The following is an 8,971-nucleotide window of genomic DNA, read 5'->3' on the forward strand; positions in this document are numbered from 1 at the left end:
CCGCAATATGCTAGATTCCATTGGGATTAAGGTGCTGCAACTCCACCTGGTAGTAATCCAACAGCCCCCAAAGAAACTTATGAGCAGGTACGGTGAATCCCCGCTCATGGAAGAGAGCAAAGGACACGACATATCCTTCTGGCGGCGACGGCTCGTCCTCATCACCAGGCAGCCGCCACTCCTCAAAGGTGGACAACGGGTGAAGGAGGCTGCGGCAGACGAGGCCCTCCAGGCGCTGAGGGGTAATGCTAGATCTGCACCACGGCTCCATTGAAACGATAGGAAAGGGGGGGTGGATGCGTGCTCGGTGGCGGCTACGATGCGGATGCGAGCTTGACGGCGGTAGTAGTACAGGTGCAGGAGGCTCTGGCGATTGGCAGTGGAGGTTGACAATGCGAAGGCAAAAAGGTGAAGTACGGAACCCCGGGGGCGAACTCTATGGTTTTATAGGGGCGACGGATGCGAGAAGAGTAACCGTTCGCCTCGATCTCCGAGCATGCCACAACACACCGCTGCATCACGTCGTGGGATACGCGTCCATGATCCCTATCCTTTCCCACCAAAATCGCGCTGGATCCTTGATGAAATCGCGTCGTATCCTTGACACGGGCATCAGTGGGGCCTCGATCCGCAGTCGACCCCCAGCCAGGCTGATCCTTGATGAAATCCCCATGAACGGGTTACCAGGGTTCCCTTAAACTATCCAGTTGACAAAAACCTAATCTCATAGCCTTACCCACGAAGGGTTCGAAACACCCCCCGGGCGATTCTGCCCGAATCACCCGGGGGCTCAGGGGCTACACCCATCGGGTGCGCTCGCGCGCACCCTCTGGCGAATCGAAACACCCCCCGGGCGATTCTGTCCAAATCACCCGGGGGCTCGGGAGCTACACCCATCGGGTGCGCTCGCGCGCACCCTCTGGCGAATCGAAACACCCCCCGGGCGATTCTGTTCGAATCACCCGGGGCTCGGGGGCTACACCCATCGGGTGCGCTCGCGCGCACCCTCTGGCAAATCGAAACACCCCCCAAGCGATTCTGCCCGAATCACCCAGGGGCGCGGGGGCTACTATCGAGGACCTAATACTGGGGTACCCAACGAGGTGGAACTAATAACCATCGAACGTTGACACTTCTGGTCAGACAAGAACGCTACTGCGCTTCTTGCCCGAACGATGGAAGATCGGTTCCGCCTCACCCGACCCCCCCAGGGCTAAGCTCTGCCTCGCCCGATGGCTAAGGGCTAGACTCCGCCTCGCCCGACCCCCCAGGGCTAAGCTCCGCCTCGCCCAATGGCTAAGGGCTAGACTTTGCCTCGCCCAACACCCAAGGGCTAGGCTCTACCTCGCCCGATGGCTAAGGGCGGGCTCCATCTCACCCGACGCCCGAGGGCGGGCTCCGCCTCGCCCGACGACTACACCCTGATCCTTCATAAAGACAAGCACAGGGTATGACGGGACATTCGAGTCAACCGCAGTACCAAGGGCCATGCCTTACACGCCTTCAGGAAGGCACCATCAGGATACGATGGGACGGGCGCTTTAAGCCCTTTCTGACATAACAGTACCCAAACAGTATTGTAGACACTGACTTTTGTCCCACAGTGTTGTAGGCGCCGCCTTCAGCCCTCGGGCGCGGATACTAACGCAGGCATACAACAACCGCTACAATCCAAGGGAAAACTCACATCGCCTACAGTAACAGGCGTATAGCCGTCTCCCTGTCCGCTCCCCGCAGAGTCATGGTTCGGCGCCCTGACACCCCGCACCGTCTGTCGAGGAAGACGGGACGTAACCACTCGCTGAAGCAAGGCCAGGGCGTGGCCCTGTCAAGGTCAGCGGACGTGCCATGCCTGGCATGGTCTGCTGTGACAGCGGGACAGGCTCAAGGGAAAAGGGAAAGCTCGGCACCTTTGAAGGGCGACCTCCACCTTAGGATATTTCCTCTTTCTCCCATCTATAAACCCCCTACTCCCCCTTGGTCTATAAAAGGGAGGGCAAGACACCCCACGAACAGAGATCAGTTCGACACACAACACATCACGCACGCAGCCAAGCAGCAACCAAGCCCTTGGTGTCCTTTCAACCATTCCATCAGAGACTTGGGATCTGTCCCTCTCTCGACCGTTTGTACCCCTACTACGAACTATTTTCGGTGCTAAAAACACGAGCAACAGCAGACTGGACGTAGGGACATTCAGCCCGAACCAGGATAAACCTTATGTCCTTTAGCGCACCATCCGGGCCTAACGCATATAAATATAAATTTACTAGCCGGTGTTTGTTCAAAACACCGACAATCATAAAATACACTTAGAACATCACATGTATACTATATGAACATTATAAAATACATCATAGAACATCACATGTATACTACGTGAACAACGCATGTATACCATGTGAACATCAGAAAATATATTATAGAACATCACATGTTTACCACGTGGACATCATAAAAAATATATCATACAACATCATATGTATACTATGTGAACATCACCTTGTATATTACATGAACAACAAGAATACATCACAAAACATCACATTATACTACATGAACATGAAAAAAGCATCATAGAACGTCGCATGTATACTATATTAACATCATAAAAAAACACAGAACATCACATGTATACTACGTGAACATCACTGAATATATCACAGAACATCGTATGTATACTACGTGAACACCACATGTATATTACGTGAACATCACAAAAATATATCATAGAACATCACATGTATACCACGTGAACATAAAAAAACATGAATAAAACATCATATGTATACTACATGAATATCACAAGATACATCATAGATCATCACATGTATACTACGTGACCATCACAAAATATATCATAGAACACCTTATGTATACGACGTGAACATCACAGAACACATCGTAGAACATCACATTTATACTACGTAAACATTATATGTATGCTACATCAATATATCTCGTAAAATATAGAAAACTAAAAATAATCACATAAAAAATAAGAAAACAAATCCAAAAGAAAATAAGAAAATAAAAAAAACATAAAAGAGATAGAAAGAAAAGAAATAGAAAAAGAAAAAGAAAACATAAAAATATATAAAGAAAATAATAGATTCTATAAAGTAACATAATGAATGAAAAAATAAAAAAGAAAAAACATAAAAATAAAATAAAGTGAAAAAGTAAATAGAAGAAAGAAAGAAAACAAAAAATAAAAATAAAGAAAAGAAAAAATTAAAAAGAAAAAAAAAGAATAATATGTAAAAACAAAAGGAAAAAACAAAATAAAAATAAGCTAAACAGGAAAAGAAAAAAAAACAAAAACAAAAAAGAAAAGAATAAAAACATAGAAAACTAAAAAAGAAAAGAAAAAGAAAGCATAAATTGAAGCAAGAAAAGAAATCAATAAAAAGAAAACAAAAGAAACAAAAAATAAAAAGGAAAGTAATAAATAAATAAGAAAAGAAAAAGAAAAGAAAAGACCGACGGTAGCATGACAGGTAATGGGAGAAAGAGAACCTGGACATGTGGCGCACATAGTAGGCCTAGGCCTTGGCAGGCAGCTCAGCGCGTGGGAAATAATCATCGGCGCAGCGCTCAGGTGAAAGATACTAATGACTAAAGGGGGTAAGAGCCTATTAAAAATTTCTACAACAATACTTAGCAAACTGGTTAGACAAATATAAGACGAAGCGAGTGTTGCGCTAGCCTACTAAAATGCAAGCCACCTACCATAATTCTAGTTTCTATAGTCTCTATCCACACAATGGCTATGCCACTACACTAAGTTAGTGTGCTCTCAAAGGCTAACTAAAGAGCCACACTAATCAAACTAACAAGCTCTCACGACTAGCTACACTAAAGAGCTTGACAACTAGTTTATGGTAATATAAAGAGAGCAAGATGGTTATACCGCCGAGTCGAGGAATGAACCAATCAATCATAAGAATGAATATCAATGAAGACCAAACACCTTGGAATCAAATAATAACATAATGATTTTTTATAGAGGTTCACTTGCTTGCAGGCAAGCTAGTCCTCGTTGTGGCGATTCACTCACTTAGAGGTTCACGCGCTAATTGGCATCACACGTCAAACCCTCAATATGGTGCCGCACAACCAACACAAGATGAGGATCACACAAGCCACGAGCAATTCATTAGAGTACATTTTGGCTCTCCGCCGAGGAAAGATTAAGAACCCCTCATAATCACCATCATCAGAGCCGGAGACAATCACCAACCTCCGCTCGACGATTCTCGCTGCTCCAAGCCATCTAGGTGGCGGCAACCACCAAGAGTAACAAGTGAATCCCGCAGCGAAACACGAACACCAAGTGCCTCTAGATGCAATCACTCAAGCAATGCACTTGGATTCTCTCCCAATCTCACAAAGATGATGAATCAATGATGGAGATGAGTGGGAGGGCTTTGGCTAAGCTCACAAGGTTGCTATGTCAATGCAAATGGCTAAGAGAGTGAGCTTGAGCCGGCCATGGGGCTTAAATAGAAGCCCCCATGAAATAGAGCCGTTGGGCTCCTCACTGCACAGGTTTCGGGATGACCGGACGCGCCGGTTAGATCGACCGGACGCACACCACCAGCGTTCGGTCGCCTGATTGCTGCCACGTGTCACTGTAATTCAACCGCGAACGTCGATCTCCAATGGCTAGCTACGCTCACGCCACACGTCAAGTGACGACTAGACGCGCCCAACATGGGATCGGACGCTCCGGTGCCAGCCTTGCCCGCGCGCTGCAACACACGACCGGACGCGCCGATCAACCACAGCGCCCGCGCGTCAGGTCGTTTCCAGAGAGCTCCCCGAGCGCCAAAATCATGACAGGACGCGTCAGGTGCACATGACTGAACGCGCCACCACGTCAGGTCCTCTTCTCGCTCGCCAAACCGCTCACGTCAGCATACGTCACCATCGACCAGACACAGCCCCTGTGCGTTAGGTCACCACTTGACGCCAGCGTCCGGTCACACGCCCGACACCGCGCCTTCACTGCTTAGCATGACCGGACGCGCAGGTCCAACCGAGGCCTGCGTCCGGTCACTGTCTCACAGTGACAAACACCTCCTTTACTTCACCAACTTCTTCACCCTTGCTTAAATGTGCCAACCACCAAGTGTTTCACCTTATGCATGTATGTTAGCATATTTTCACAAATATTTTAAGGGTGTTAGCACTCCACTAGATCCTAAATGCATATGCAATGAGTTAGAGCATCTAGTGGCACTTTGATAACCGTATTTCGATACGAGTTTCACCCATCTTAATAGTACGGCTATCTATCCTAAATGTGATCACACTCGCTAAGTGTCTCGATCACAAAACCAAAAAGCTCCTATAGAATATCACATTTGCCTTGAGCTTTTTATTTTTCTCTTTCTTCTTTTCCAGGTCACACCATCATCATGATCATCACCATTTGCTTCACCACTTGGAATGTGCTACCTATCTCATAATCATTTAGATAAACTAGGTTAACACTTAGGGTTTTCATCAATTCACCAAAACCAAACTAGAGCCTTCATCAGGTCCGAGCGTTCGGACCCGAAGATTCCCGGGCCCTAGCCCATGTATCGTTGCAATTAGTACCGGGAGAGATGAAAAAGGTATAGGAACTAGTAAATGCTAAATTCTAGTAAGCCCCAAGGTGCCGTCATCCTTCCCGTACCTCCACTTCTTTGCCCCTGCCCAGCTTATCCTACAATTCCCCTGCCCTCATTGTTGAGTGACGCTGACAAGTTGTATTAGAGACACCGATGCTGCGCCACACTCTTCCTTATTTTGGCTCCGGATTTAGTTGGGATTTATAAGCCATATCAAACAAGCTTTTAACATGGTTACCTAGACCACTTATCCTATCATAACGGGAATTAAGTAACTTATCAAAGAGGAAAACATTTCTAAAATGTGCTCTTATGGAGTTGTGAAGCTCCTTAGCACTTAATTCCTTGGTGTTTTTTTTATTAGAAAGAAATCTCCTCATCATGTTAACTAAGAACGAGCATCCTATTATCATTTTAGCAATCCTATCGGATTTCTACCATTTTTTATTTTGGGATGTACTCCTTTATCCTCTCAGCATAGTACTCATAAACAGGAGAAGGAGCATGTGGTTCTTCCTCATTAAGCGCATAATCAAGGTCCGGCTCCTTGAGAATGGCATGCACCTGATTATTCCAAGTGGGAAAATTAGTGCAGCTTAGGGGTTGGCACTTATATAGTCTGCATAATTTACTAAAAAATGAAGCTAAATAATGTCTCAATTAATAAGTTGTATATAAGATGTACTTAAAACAAAATAATTCGTGGAATAACCTGGTTTCGATACAAATTGTTGGAAATCCCTCCTCAGTGAATCTTGTTGGGAATCTCTCCCTCACTGAACGAGTGTTTATCACAAACACTCGCATACTCTCTGGTGGATGAACACACGCACACACATACAGAAACAATACAAGCTAACAAGTTTTTATTTGACTCAAGCCACACAACTTCCGTCTTCTATTTATTTATATACTCGAGTACATATATAAAATAGACGGCCGGCCAAATCACTCAGCCGAGACTCACGCCACATCTCGTAACGTACGAACGTGCAAGCAGCATGCAAGCCACCAGGGCCTCTCGCTGGCCACTAACTCCACACATCGTGGTCTTCACTTGGACCTGGCCAAACAGCACATCTTGTGCATGCATGCATCCACTAACACAACTAACTACTTTGACTCGACGCAGGTAATCAAATTCCTAACACATGCAAACTATTAACCTACACACGCATGAACACGCCTTCCATCCAGCCACATCGCACGGCTCCTCGGCGAACTTGCGTACGCATCACGCGTGCTGCATATTTGCTACATGCACGTACATAATTGGACATGGATATGCACTAATGACAAGATTAAAACCTAACAATTACCCCCTAATCTTGGTATCTCCATTCACAGGAGAGTTGGCTCATTGTCACTTGAAGCCACGGTAAGAAGTGCAGACTCATTCTTCTTCTTTTTCTCAGGACATTCCCAAGCAAAATATCCAAGCTCTTGCAGTTGTAGCATTTTACATTGCTCGTCTTTCTTCTCGTCGCGGCCACCACCTCCAGATGAATCACGTGTTCTTGCCATGAGAAGCTGTTGTTCTTCCCTTTGGACCTCTCGTCCCTTGAGCAACTCTTCATGGACCTTCAGCGATCCAATGGCATCCTCCACGGCCATTTTGTTGATGTCGCCAAACAGCATCAACAATGAGGCAACGTTGATGAACTTGGTGGAAACGGCTCGCAGCAGCTTCTTCACGACGTACTTCTCGTCCATAGCATCACCAAGTTCACGAATGCGTCCAACAAGTGTCGTGAACTTCACCGCGAAATCATCCACGGACTCTGCATCACCCATCGGTTATCAAAATCATACCGCAAGGACTGAATTCTTGCCTCCTGGACACGCTCGCTGCCCACATGCATGGAACACAGCGCCGCCCACACATCAGAGGCGGTCTCCTTCTCAGCAACTCGCAGCAGCGTCTCGTCGTCGATTGACTACGAGATGATCATCAAGGCCAGCTGGTCCTTGCTCTCATCGACAGCCCTGGATGCCTTCTCAGGAACAATAGCACCCCCACGCCATTGGTGCGCAAGAGGTACTTCATCCTCATCGCCCACGCCGAGTAGTTCGTCCTTGTCAGCATCGGGAACGGGAGACTCCCCGTTGTCGCGGTCGTCATCGAGTCGCCGAAGCCACTGCTCACCATGGCTTTGCTCGGTGAAGATCCGTCGTGCGGCATCGTCTTCGTGGAACAACCTAGCTCCGATACCAATTGTTGGAAATCCCTCCTTACTGAATCTTGTTAGGAATCTCTCCCTCACTCAACAAGTGTTTATCACAAACACTAACTTACTCTCGGGTGGATGAACACACGCACACACATGCAGAAATAATACAAGCTAACAAGCTTTTGTGTGACTCAAGCCACACAACGACCGTCGTTTTCCATTCATTTATAGACTTGAGTACATGCATAGAATAGACGGCCGGCCAAATCAGTCAGCCAAGACTCACACCACATCTCGTAACGTGCGAACATGCAAGCAGCATGCAAGCCACCAGGGCCTCTCGCTGGCCACTACTAAGGCCCCGTTTGGCACGACTCCACTTCACCCATGAAGCTCTTTTTTGGGGGCTTCAGCTCCATGAACAGCTCTATGGGTGGAGCTGTAGCCGTTTTGATAAATCGTTTGGCAAAACAGCTTCACATATAGTTTTTCTTAAAATATGCTCTCAGAGAACGCCATGTAGAATGAGGTGAAGCCGAGAGAAGCCACTATTTTTGGCTCCTTCCTACCCCAAAGCTCTGTGAGAGCATGTTTTTAGGGGCTTCATTGGTGGAGCCGTTTTATTTTACCCCGTTTGGCAGAAAACGGCTCCAAGCGGCTCCTGAAGCCGCTAGAGAAGTCCTGCCAAACGGGGCCTAACTCCACACATTGTGGCATTCACTTGGACCTGGCCAAACAGCACATCTCGTGCATGCATGCATCCACTAACAGAACTAACTACTTTGACTCAACGCAGGTAATCAAATTCCTAACACATGCAAACTACTAACCTGCACACGCATGAACACGCCTTCCATCCGGTGACATCGCACGGCTCCTCGGCGAACTTGCGGTTGCATCACACGTACTGCGTGTTTGCTACATGCACGTACATAATTGGACATGGATATGCACTAATGACAAGATTAAAACCTAACAGATCAAGTGGCCTCCCATGCCGCAGAGCCTCATCGTGTACAGGAAGCAACCCGCACCTGCTGCAGGTCAGTCGATGCCGCCAGTATTGAGCATCCCCGGCCAGTGCAACTTCTTCTGCTTCGTGGCGCAAAATCTTGGAAAAATAGTACTCGTTGAGGTTAATGGAGGTTGCTGAGAGAAAAACATCTGTTGATGATGCCA

The sequence above is a fragment of the Miscanthus floridulus genome, chromosome 10, assembly GCF_019320115.1.
Source record: "Miscanthus floridulus cultivar M001 chromosome 10, ASM1932011v1, whole genome shotgun sequence".
Lineage (NCBI taxonomy): Eukaryota > Viridiplantae > Streptophyta > Magnoliopsida > Poales > Poaceae > Miscanthus > Miscanthus floridulus.